The sequence below is a fragment of the Acanthaster planci genome, unplaced genomic scaffold (genome assembly GCF_054643075.1).
Source record: "Acanthaster planci isolate LZ-2023a unplaced genomic scaffold, COTS_SCS Contig61, whole genome shotgun sequence".
NCBI lineage: Eukaryota > Metazoa > Echinodermata > Asteroidea > Valvatida > Acanthasteridae > Acanthaster > Acanthaster planci.
In genome coordinates, this window is record NW_028257684.1 from 16,348 (window position 1) to 28,481 (window position 12,134).

Consider the following 12,134-nt stretch of genomic DNA (forward strand, 5'->3'; position numbering starts at 1 on the left):
CATAGGACAGTACAAGACATGAACACACGGACAAACACTGACAGGCAGGAGATAATACAATGCACTAAAATCCAATTCTAGTCGGTACAGGTGATGTAGTCAGAAAGAATTAGATTACAAAATCTTGGTAAATGATTTTTGTTTTAGTAAGTAATTGAATCCACTGTAATTTGCCATTTTCTACCTAGACAGCTGTTAAGAAGTTAACATCCAGCCTGTTCCTACTTTGCCTGTTACTACTATCTCTTTGCCATCAACCTCTCAAGACGACATCACTAATTGATTAAGAGAAGAGTTACAATGTATACATGTACATCCACAAATTGGTAAGTTTATTTCCATTCCTGGGCAGTGTAGGATTTTCATTACAGTTCATCAATGAAAAGTACTTGCGTTTCATTAATGAATCCTGAAAGTTTATTTTCCCTTTGTCTCAGTCACAAAAATAAGAGGAGCGCCCGGAGTGCTGCGCTGATTTGCAGGCATGACTTGCCGCGCGGCAGTGGCCCGGGCTAGGCTGCGCAGGTACATGTATGACATGGTGTTTAGTGACTGATGTCATTCTTCAAATATTGGCATAAGAGCTGCAGGGACATTTTCAGCGTGAGAATCAACGTATAAGCAGCGTACAGTATATTCCGAAAATTACGGTATATTAAAAATATATCTTTATTAAAAAGAAATATTGATGAGCGGAACTCAAAAGCGAGCAGGGAGGTTCGTTTGAACCCCACGAACCCCCCCAGCCTACAGGCCTGGTTGGTGAGGGTGAAAGAATGATCAAGGATGGTATGGGTCGAAACTGGGAGTGGATTTATTTCCATTCATCTACATGTGTATGCGGTCAGATTGAAGACATTGTTTGATTTTGGTGTCAGAGAAGGGGATATGGTGGCTGACATTTGCTTTTTTGATCAGTGGATCACCTACTGCTAACTTAGCTATTTTGCCAGCTTTTTCAATTTTATCCTGAGGTATGGGAGAAATACATGTAGCTTGTATGGCACTGAGACAATCACTAAAAACACAGCAATGAAGAAGTTTGACATTTTTTATCCATTGTACATGTAGGGCCTGGAGGAATGGAGGATGTGAAATAACTCAGCTTTGAACATAAAAAGTTTATACATGTAGATGTGCTGGTACCACTGTTTCATCTGAAAATCTTGGAATACTTAACCCTAAAAGAGCAGGGTTATATTGGCCCATGTCACAATAGATAGGAAGGGGATTCCCTCCCCAAGAACTCGGCAGTGCCTTGCGTGATTTTGTAAAAACCTTCCAGGCATGTAAAGACACTCTTTTTCATGACAAATGCAAAGTTTGAACTCATTATATGCTTTTGTTGTTCTGGTCATATGAAGTTCAAGGCTACATGTGTACCATACCAGCTATGGGTACCAGTACCAGCCTACATACATTGAGTACCACAATGGAAAAAGTATACGTTGGTGGCTGATCTGTGGCGGAAAAATCTACGCTGCGCAAGAAAAGCATACATGTACATACATGTACATTTATCATTTTCACAATATTCATGTCAAAATGACCACAGAGAGTTACTCTGAAAACTCTTAAAGGGCTCAGCTCTTAAAAAAAGGAAGGAAAAAAATGGGAGGGGACGGATTCTGCCCCCATTCTACTTCAGGGTACTATGCATCACTTGTACTGTGCAGATTCGCAGGTTAAATTGCAGGCTACAGTACCTTCAGACAGGGTTTAGATATTTTTTTGCCACAGATATGTAAATGTACAGTGTACCTGTAGGTGATCAACTGAGAATGCTGGATGGCACCCAAACATATCACACATTTTGGTTTCACCATGTGATTCTGCCTCCATGGTTTCACAGCTCATGCACACAGAATGGACCTCATGCTTTTTGAACGAAATACATTTTCAAGTTTATTGTGTTCTCCAAAAATCTCGCTAACATCAGAAAGTAATAGGCGTAATTGTACAGCGATGTTATCTATTAATTTGTTGTCAAAAGTAACACCAACGAATTTGGTCGATTGCAGGATTTGGATTGAAATGTTTTGGATAAACTTAAAGATAGAGTTATTGGTCTTCTTTGTGAAAATGACTGCATTTGTGTTGGGATGAGATACATGTAGCTTGAAACCCCATATTTCACACAACGAGCGAATATTGTTGAGATTTTTTTGGATTTTCTTCTCAAGGATAGAGATGTTTCTGTTGGAATTCTAAATTGCTACTGGTATACATGTATATTACCGGTATCTGCATATTGAGAAACTCTGACATCAAGGAAGTTGTTAGAGTAATCAACCTTGAAGAGTAGTAGGCTAATAATGTTGCCTGATTTTCTGGGATTCTTTCAGTGGAAAGGTTGTTGGTCTTACTTTTACCAGTACATGTACATGTAGCTTGGATTTTCTAAGAAACTTGTTTTTCAGCAGTGTTTTAGCTAGGATTTGAGAAGTGGGAGTGCAAAATGAAAAACAGGGAGTGCAATCTTGTTAGAGTCCAAAATTCTGTGTGTGAACTTGGAGCATGCAACACGAGCGCGCAGCACAAAGTCCCTTACAGCCGGGATCCAGGGCCTGCGTAAGGGCCCTGGAAGCTCTGCCTATTTTAGATGCTCTGTGGTGGTCTCTGACAGTTTTTCTGAGTTTTGCCTTTTCGAACAAAAAACTAACAGCTTTTAGAACAAAAATAAAAAAGCGTAAAACTGTGTGCAATTGTTGTTTTATATAGTGTGATTAAATAGCCCTGCAACAAAGACGCTCATATTGACAAACACCTTTGAACAGATTTCTCATCACCACTTTATTTTGTTTTAAAAAAATGGTATGCAGGTCATAATGCAGGTCAGTACTTGACACCCGTTTTTGTGCCTTTTTGTTTGCTATACTGTACATTCAGATTATTATGTTATAAGCAAACAAAAATAATGATACCAAATAAATCCCAGTATTCCTACATGCATATTTCCTTCGACAATTTGGCTAAGAACAAGCAAATTGAGTACAAGACTCGACTTCAATATAGATGAAAAAATACGTGTATCGCATAGTGGGTGTATGCTCACTGTACACGCACCCACGTACATGTACATGTTTATACCAGACAGGCAGGCCACGTGCTCACGCTTGTGCATGAGTCTGAACATGGCATCGGAAGAGTTTGACAATTTTTCCATCATTAGGGTACCGGTAGAAGAACCTAAACAAGCTGTATTCTGAATATTGACAATAAGGCACCAAGTCAAAATAGAAACGGTTCATGAAGTGGGAAACGATACATAAACGATAAGCTCCTTACCCGCTTCAGAGTAAAGCGGGCAACGATATCACTACCTGAATGCTTGTGGTTCGATGAACACCACTCCTGGGTGATGTTTTCTAACAATAGAGAGCTTTAAGGATTACTCTCCATTGTGGCTGGTGGTTGAGTCATTAGAGCTGTTTATCAACAGCTGGGACCCCAGCCCATTGATATGTCAACAATTAGGGGGGGGTTGGGGATGGGTTTATACTACCATTTACATGGATAAGGATTTTTTTCCTTCAGTTTGCCACGCTACCCTTGCCAACATTAGTGGACTTTTCTTATATCACTTTTTAGATTGATTTTGAAGTCCTGTGATTGTTGCATCTATAATCTTCTCCATTTACTCTATTGTCTAATCCAATTATTGACAAATCTGTGATGTGGAAATCACTGCCTGACAGTGCTAGATGTTGGGAAAGAAAACTACAGATCTTAATTCAGTGACACGAGACTTAGTGATGCACATAGGCCCGCTGACTCTGAAGGAGTTAGTCTTTTGTTACGAGATTAATTGCTTCCCCTTCTCAATAAGCTGTGCTAAGCCTGTGGATGAACTGGCCCAATTTACACAACAAAGCCGATGCACAATAACCATTCCTGGTAAGCTGGGAGTCAGGGCTTTTGTACCAAGGTGGGGGAGATGGTAGTATGCATCAAAGGGGTTGCCGCATAGCCAATTCTCTTTCGGGAAACGGTGTCTTGCAACCATTGCCCACTTGCAGTTGAATCGGGCAACGGTTTGAAAGGGGATTAAGGGCAACCATTTCCCGCTTGGTCAACCGTTTCTATTTTGACTTGGCGCCTAACAAAGATTACATGTACGTGTCAGCCAGCCCTTGCCTTCGAGAGGCAATTCTCTTAGTTTTCGTTTCATTCTGGATGATACATGTATAGTGAGAACGCAGCACAAGCCCCGAAACGATTATATGTCAACCTCGTCCCCATGGACTTCCTCGTGCAAGAGTGGGTGCAATATGGTGGCTAAGATGGCCATGGGAATGAGGTTGATTACCTGTAGGATTGATAGCTGGTGAGCAAGTATGGCTCCCTGTATTCATTTTGTTGCAAGTTGATAGATACAGTGCTGTAGTTCAACCTCGCCCACCTGAGAGCAAAGACCAAACTGAAGGCAGTACTTCCCTGAAAACAGTTCTCTGCAGATGATGCAACACTAGTAACACACACATACAAGAGGGACTACAGTGACTTTTGTTGCGCATACTTGCAAGGAGTTTGGTCTTCTGATCAGTCTATAAAATACCAACATCATGGGGCAAGATGTGAGCTCCATTCCCAACACCTACATGTACATGTACATGTAAATTGGTGCCAACACATTAGGGGTCATAGACAATTTCAAACAGCTATGGCCCGCTTACCAAGAGGGTTTGGGACCACTCCATGCTTACCACCAATACCAAGATGCAGGTGTTCTGGGCCTGCATCCATAGCACTCTTCTTTACAGCAGCGAGGCGTGGACCTGCATGTAATACTCCTGTCAAGAACGCAGACTCAATGCTTACTGAATCTGCAGCCTGAGAAGGATACTTGATATCACCTGGGCAGTACTGTGTGCCTAACAAGAGAGAGAAATAGAGAGAAACCAGCTGGTAACTGGCTGTCAGAGCAGTAACGCTGGCTGGCGAGCAACAGAGAGAGACCAGCCGGAAGCAGGCTGTTAGAGCAGTAACCCTGGCTGGCGAGCAACAGAGAGAGACCAGCTGGAAGCAGGCTGTCAGAGCAGTAACCCTGGCTGGCGAGCAACAGAGAGAGACCAGCTGGAAGCAGGCTGTCAGAGCAGTAACCCTGGCTGGCAAGCAACAGAGAGAGACCAGCTGGAAGCAGGCTGTCAGAGCAGTAACCCTGGCTGGCAAGCAACAGAGAGAGACCAGCTGGAAGCAGGCTGTCAGAGCAGTAACCCTAGCTGGCGAGCAACAGAGAGAGACCAGCTGGAAGCAGGCTGTCAGAGCAGTAACCCTGGCTGGCGAGCAACAGAGAGAGACCAGCTGGAAGCAGGCTGTCAGAGCAGTAACCCTGGCTGGCAAGCAACAGAGAGAGACCAGCTGGAAGCAGGCTGTCAGAGCAGTAACCCTGGCTGGCAAGCAACAGAGAGAGACCAGCTGGAAGCAGGCAGTCAAAGCAGTAAACCTGGCTGGCGAGCAACAGAGAGAGGCCAGGTGGAAGGACAAGAGGAGACACAGGCTTCACCTGCAGCACCTGCAACAGAGCCTGCCTTTTGAGGATTGGCCAGTTCAGCCACAGCAGGTGCTTCAAGTCAACCACTGATTGACCAACTCAGGCTACGGGTACATTCAGACAACGTTTTAAATTCACTTAAAACGGTAGTTACGGTACACCTGATTTGGTGTAACTTTTTCCAAGTTACACCAAATCAGTTTTATTTCAGACTTAAAATAGGGATTTAAACCACCTCGGAGGGAGGGTTTAGCATTGAACCAAAATGGTTTTAGCCAGCGCATTGATCTGGAGTTACGTAACAGCTTTTCTTTGGTGTGCTTTTGTTATAAACAATGAGGTATACCATGTAACCGCATGCTGAACGACCCGTGCAATGCTTTTATCCTACAAAACTGCCATTACAACATGGAAAAAAGCGGTCACTCTCGTCTGCCTCTCTGTGGTATATTGCCAGAACTGCCGCTGTACTCGGGAAAAAGCAATACATCTTTGTTGTATTTGCCTTCTAAGGATGCCTAAGACCGGTAATATGTCTGTAAGGCTGTGGACTGCTGATGAGCATTTTCTTGGGCAACCATCATTTGTTGCATCGCAATGATATATGAACAAGTGTCTCCCGATAGAGCACCATGTTGCAAACATAACACAAATGCTGGTACCCGGGTGACATTCAGCATGTTTGTACCGGTACAGTAAGTACATGTATATCGGCAACCAGTCCAAACCTGCTTCAAGTGCACGCCGGCCATGTGTGTATGTAAACAAACTTAAGTGGGATTTATTTAAATGAGTGGAAGTTCTTCAGGACCCCGAGAAAAGGAGATAAACCGTTTTGGGTTAAACTTGCCAAATTAAAATGGTTCCATAGGCTCGGTGAGTTTTAATTTTACGACCACCATCTGTGGTGAATGACCATTTTAACTTTTACCGTTTTCACTAACACAGTGTCTGAACATAGCCTCAGGTGCAGCTCCATTGTCTTTCCAGACTGGCGGATGCCAACAACCCTGTAGTGGTCGGGCAGTGGTCATTTCTCCATGTCTCGTGTAGCACAATCTAATTTGTTGTTGGAGGCTATGCAAGGGAAAGCTGGAGTGAGGGAACTGTGTGATGTGTTAACCCTGGTGCCTTCTCCTATTAACCCTGGTGCCTTCTCCTGTATTGAGACAAACCAGATTGTTATTGATGTCATCAATAATTTATCCATTGTGGTCAAGTTTAGAGTTGCCACACAGCAGGTTAAGACTGTTGAAATCACAGCCAACAATTTAAGGCTTGCTGGTACCTGTACATTCAGTGATCTGATTGGGAATTCCACAGAGGTGTTGGAACCTGTTTTGTACTTGACGGCACTACCATACTTTGTCATGAAAGCACACTCACCACCACTTTTCTTGTTAGTATTGTTTCTATCATGTCAATAGACATCACAACCAGGTGATCTACATGTAACTTTTTTTCATCTTTTAACCACATTCCTTAGATGTAAGTAATATCTGGTTTAGTGGGCCAAGAATGGATCTATAGCTTTGTTCAATTCTTTGTAGTGGGCTTTGAGTGATTGTGCATTCCATTGTAAAATAATTCAACCTGTGATAATGAGGTAAGTATTCATGATGATGTGTTTGGATTGCCTTATGGGAATGACTTGCATTTTGCTAGGTAGACTACATGTACATGTATGTAGTTGCTTGTGCTTGTGGTGTGATTTTGCCATATTCTGTTTTCCTTGCACCAGTTGGTGACTGCGATGCTGTTCTGTGTTTTTTATGTTGTCTAGATTCCTCAGGTCTAGTTTGGAGGTGATCAGTTACAGATTTTTGCAGCTGTTCTCTGGTCATGTACCATTGATAGTATCTCAGATTTGCATTACTCTAGTGCAGTGAGTAGTTCCAAGATGTTTAGCTCACTACAGAGGCACTGGTGTCGGAGGTCCATTTGCGCAGCTGTCCTATCTTCAGTTTGGGTTGTGGCATCCTTTTGTTGTTTGGCAGGTGTTGTGATTTGGGATTATATTAAGCATATACATTGTATGATACTCTGATGTTTTGTATTCCTCTTTCCTGTTAGATAGTTTTGCACCCACAGTGAGCCAATGCACTTTGAGTGTTGTTCCCCACATTTGCAGCCTTTATCCTGATCTTTTTGTCAGCATTGCTCATACGAATGGAATCTTCCACATCAGACACATCTTGTTGGACTGCGCCAATTACTAGCAATATGACCAAGTTGTTGGTAGTTGAAGCTTCATGTTAAAGGTGAAATAATGGGTTAACTCAAAAGTTTTCATATCCCAGTTGGAATGTGCCGGGTAGAGTGGGTGTACTGAAGGTTAGGCAGACAGAGACTTTTTCCAGTTGGCCGTATGTTCTGCAAAGCAGGCGTTTAACCTTCAAAATTCTCAGTTTCTTGTAGGCTTCTGGTATTCCATTGGGATTCCAGTGACAACTGCCTGGCTTTGGGTTTTTGACTTAGCAAATTTGGTAGTTGAGGCCCATTGGTCATGTTGCCACATGGCTTATAGATTTCTAGCCAAGGCTGGAGTATGACATCTAGCGGTAATACCCCCTTGGTCCTTCTTCATTCATTCATTCATTCATTCATTGTGGTTTATTAACACATGATGGTTTATTAAAAACCATTGAAATATTACAAAAAATTACAAAAAATTAAACCTTAAATCGTAAAACACAAATACTGATATTAAGAAAAAGTAACTGATTTAAAATTTTTATCATAGAAGGTATTGCACTATTTTAAAATCATTTAGTTTTACAACTGTATTGTACATATTTCTCAGTATTCCTCAGATCATAAGATATTGGTTGTTTTGTACATGTACAAAGCCATTTAGTCCCAATTGCACTTTTCTCCAAAGACAGTGTAAAATCTGTACACACTTTATCCCTTATATTTTGTACTTGACTGTAAGCTGGATCGTATGAAAAATAATAACACCCCAATATAATTCGACAAGCCCTCTTTTGGATAAATTCAATCCTATTTACATGGACTTTTGACAGGTTTCCATTAAAAATAATGGTACCATATTCTAATACTGGCCGAATAGTAATGAGGCCTGCCACCGGTAAATCAAAATGCTGAAGACATCTTAGCATGTACATGTATAATTTATCATTACATTTCTTAATCATTTCATTAACATGTGCATCCTACTTTAAGTCACATTGGACTATAATTCCGAGGATCCAGCAGTAGTAACTTCCTTCAATTGATCAACTCCAATTAAAATTGGTACTGATAAACGTGGTTGTTTCGAAAAGGAAACTGTCATTTTATAGCATTTGTGTGTGTTTAACCTCATATTATTGGTATCAGACCAATCCCAAAAATCCTAAAATACATCTTGAATAACAGATGGTCATGTGGGACTCCAACAATCTACCAAGGTTAAGTCATCTACTTACTTGAAGACATATATTGATGAATCGGTACATGCATCATTAATCATTATTGAAAATAGGATAGGCCCTAGTTTGGTACCCTGAGGTACCCCAGCATGAACTGTACTCCATTCAGACCTACTGGTAGTCCCAAAATATTTAACACACTGACGACGACAACAATCCAAAAAAATCAAAATCCAACTGATAATAGTAGGCCTTACATTGTGTTGAAATAATTTTTTAAGCTATAACATTATGGTCCATGCGATCAAACGCCTTCGAGAAATCTGTTAAGACCACGGTAGACGTTGCCTTAGGATTTTCTGCATTTGTATAAATTTCATGAAGTAAGCCAATAAGGTAATGTGCAGTCGACAATCCTTGGCAGTTCCCATATTGGTTTGGGTCAATACTCATTTCTATGTCTTCCAAAAGCCACTTCGCAATAAATGATTCCGCAATTTTCGCAAAGTGGCTAGTCAGTGCAATAGGTCGTAAGTTCTCTAAGGTTGCAGGATGCGACTTAGGGATTGGCACAGTCTCAGAACATAACCACTAATTTGGCACTTGAGCAAAATATGAGTTAACAGATAGCACAACTCATATGGGAATTCTTGTATAATACGCACTGGTAAATCATCAGAGACACCGGCCTTAATTACCAAGTTTAAGTGATCAAAATACCTGGTGAGGTTGGATCTCTGGCAAGTCATCCTGATTTATTGGAAGGAACATTGGTAAAGTACATGCACGCTGGTCAAGGTACATGTAAGGTAAATCTGAAGCCACCGAACAAAAATATTCATTAATCCTATCGGCAACCAAACGAAAATGATGTTGGGTGTCCCCAAATTCCATACCAGGGATCACGATCCGGTTAGGACCTTGCTCACAACCAGTCAATATTTTAATCTGATTATACCATGCTCTGGGATTGGTCGTTTTTAAATTACGAACGTGGGTAATAAAGTACATGTAGGTCACCTTAGCGTTAGAAATGCTATGTATTGTTTTATTTTGAAGACGGCGTCATAAAACAAGATTCCCATTTCTGAAAGCTCATTGTCTCTGGCACATACAAGCCTTAGTATGGGAGGAAATCCAAGGTTTATCAGTTCTATGCAGGCGGATCGTTTTTGTTGGCAAGTAAGTATTAAGTTTTTCCTTGACTGAATTAAGTAACATGCTACACTGCTTAGAAGGATCATCCAATTGAAAACACCATGTATGATGGGTTATCCAATTTCCAAAGTGCCTCAACCCACTTTCCTTGAAAGGGCGGAAAGTTTTGTTTGTAACATTACGAGGTACAATGGGTATCCTGATTGGGGACCCAAAGTATGCAGTTGTGGTCGCTTGTACCAAGTGGAGCATGGACGTCAATATCGGTGTACAAATTGGCATAATGATCTTATCCAATACATGTACACGTACATGTATGTTACCACCCCAATTGTGCAAAATCATTATGATCCAGATTTGACTGAATATTTAAATCGTTGAAATCTACTGCTATAGAAATACCAGCATCCGGATATTGCAACTAAAGAGACTCAATAGTAGAAGCAATATCATCGATATATTCTTGAGCATTATTTTTCCGAGGAGAATAGTATGTAATACAGACTATCAAACATATAATTTTGCGAGGCAGTCGTGGTGATTTCATTGTTGACCATAGGATCTCCACTCCATTAGGAATCTGTACTGACAACAATTTGGCTTGGAAAGATGTTTAGCGTACAATGCTAACCCACCACCTGAGCGACCATCACACCTTGGCCTCGATAACATAGAAAAGTTTCGTAAGGTATACAATTGATTTGGGGTATCAGGAGACAGCCAAGTTTCATTTATTCCTATAACATCAACTTTGTTAGTGTCCACATAAATTTTGAGTTCATCAAAATTAGCAGTCAGTGATCTTATATTTGATAATAGGAATCTAGGCAAATGATATTGTCTTGAGTCAACTTTACGATCAGATCTCAGCTGAGTTAAATACTCACGACCACGAAAGTTGACTGTTTTTTCAAATCTTGGTCATACAATAACAGGAACTGGTTGCTTGTCACGGAGGATCATAGACTTATCATTCGAAAGTTGAAGTTTTTGTTTCCTGAGACCAGCTTGTTTACTTCTATGAGTACTGAGTTTTGAATTGATGCCAAGGTCCTTGATACTGTACCATACGTCTGGGATGACTCTAAATTTATCGCGCTGTTCCTTGATCTGGTAGAGGTGACTCGGAGTATAATAACAGACAGGTTGACAATCTTGTGCCTGAGCGTCTGGACCAGGGTTTGGGTTGGACATCAACACACACTCAGAGAAAGTAAATTTTTTGAGTTTCGATTTTTGTCTCACAAACTCTGTGAATTGCTAGGACCTGAAGAAGTAGTTTTCCTGTGTTTAGTTTTAGCAGACCCTTGTTAATAGACTTCAAGGCAAGACACATTTTTATCTTGTTGTGACTTTCAGATAAAGCATTTATTATATTGGTGTCGAACGTACATTTTTTGGTGTCGGACTTACGCGTCCAAGCTGACTTTTCAGAATAGAAGGTGATCAGTTCAAACCCAAGCTTGTCTCATTTTTCTACCTTCATGAAGGCTTTAGTAAACTTTCCGAACAAAAAAAATGCCAAGCCATACAAAAACCATCAAAAGCAACTGGAAAGGAATTGGATGATGGGACATTCAGTGAAACAGTATGAAGGAAAATATTGTCTAGGAGTATTTATGCAAATTCAAACAAGTCATATACTGTCAAACATTTAAACTAAAAAAAGAGTTTTGTACAGTTAACAATCCTGTAGGTAAATAAATCAAATTAAAAGACAATTGCATACATGTACCTGTAAGGTCTTTTGGTCTTGGAACCACGGACGTATATAAAAAAAACCTGGACTTGCAACGCCTTTGTATGAAAAAGAAGCCAACCAGCGGCCATTTTACCGAGCCGAATACAAAGGCGTGGGTTGGCTCCCTACTATTGACGTCAGGAAGAACAAAAGCGGGCATTACCAGGAAAGCTTTGTATTCGGCTCGGTAAAATGGCTGCGAGTGGATTCAATGACTCTATAAGCTGATTAAGGGCATTGCAAGTCCAGATTTTATTATACACGTCCGTGCTTGGAACATGAAATTAAACATTTTTGTATGACAAATGCTGTGTGTGTACTAAGCTGCAATTTTAAAGATTTCCAGTTCACACTTCACAGGTTATAG

General features: G+C 40.9%; 1 long non-coding RNA gene across 1 annotated transcript in view; it reads left to right on the forward strand.

The window, feature by feature from the left end:
• LOC147795356 (uncharacterized) overlaps window positions 1-12,134 on the forward strand; it is a 68,306-nt gene that overhangs the window by 7,704 nt on the left and 48,468 nt on the right. The window contains exon 2 of the long non-coding RNA XR_015423981.1: window positions 189-326. This is a non-coding gene — a long non-coding RNA (uncharacterized LOC147795356). The remainder of the gene's footprint in view (window positions 1-188; window positions 327-12,134) is intronic.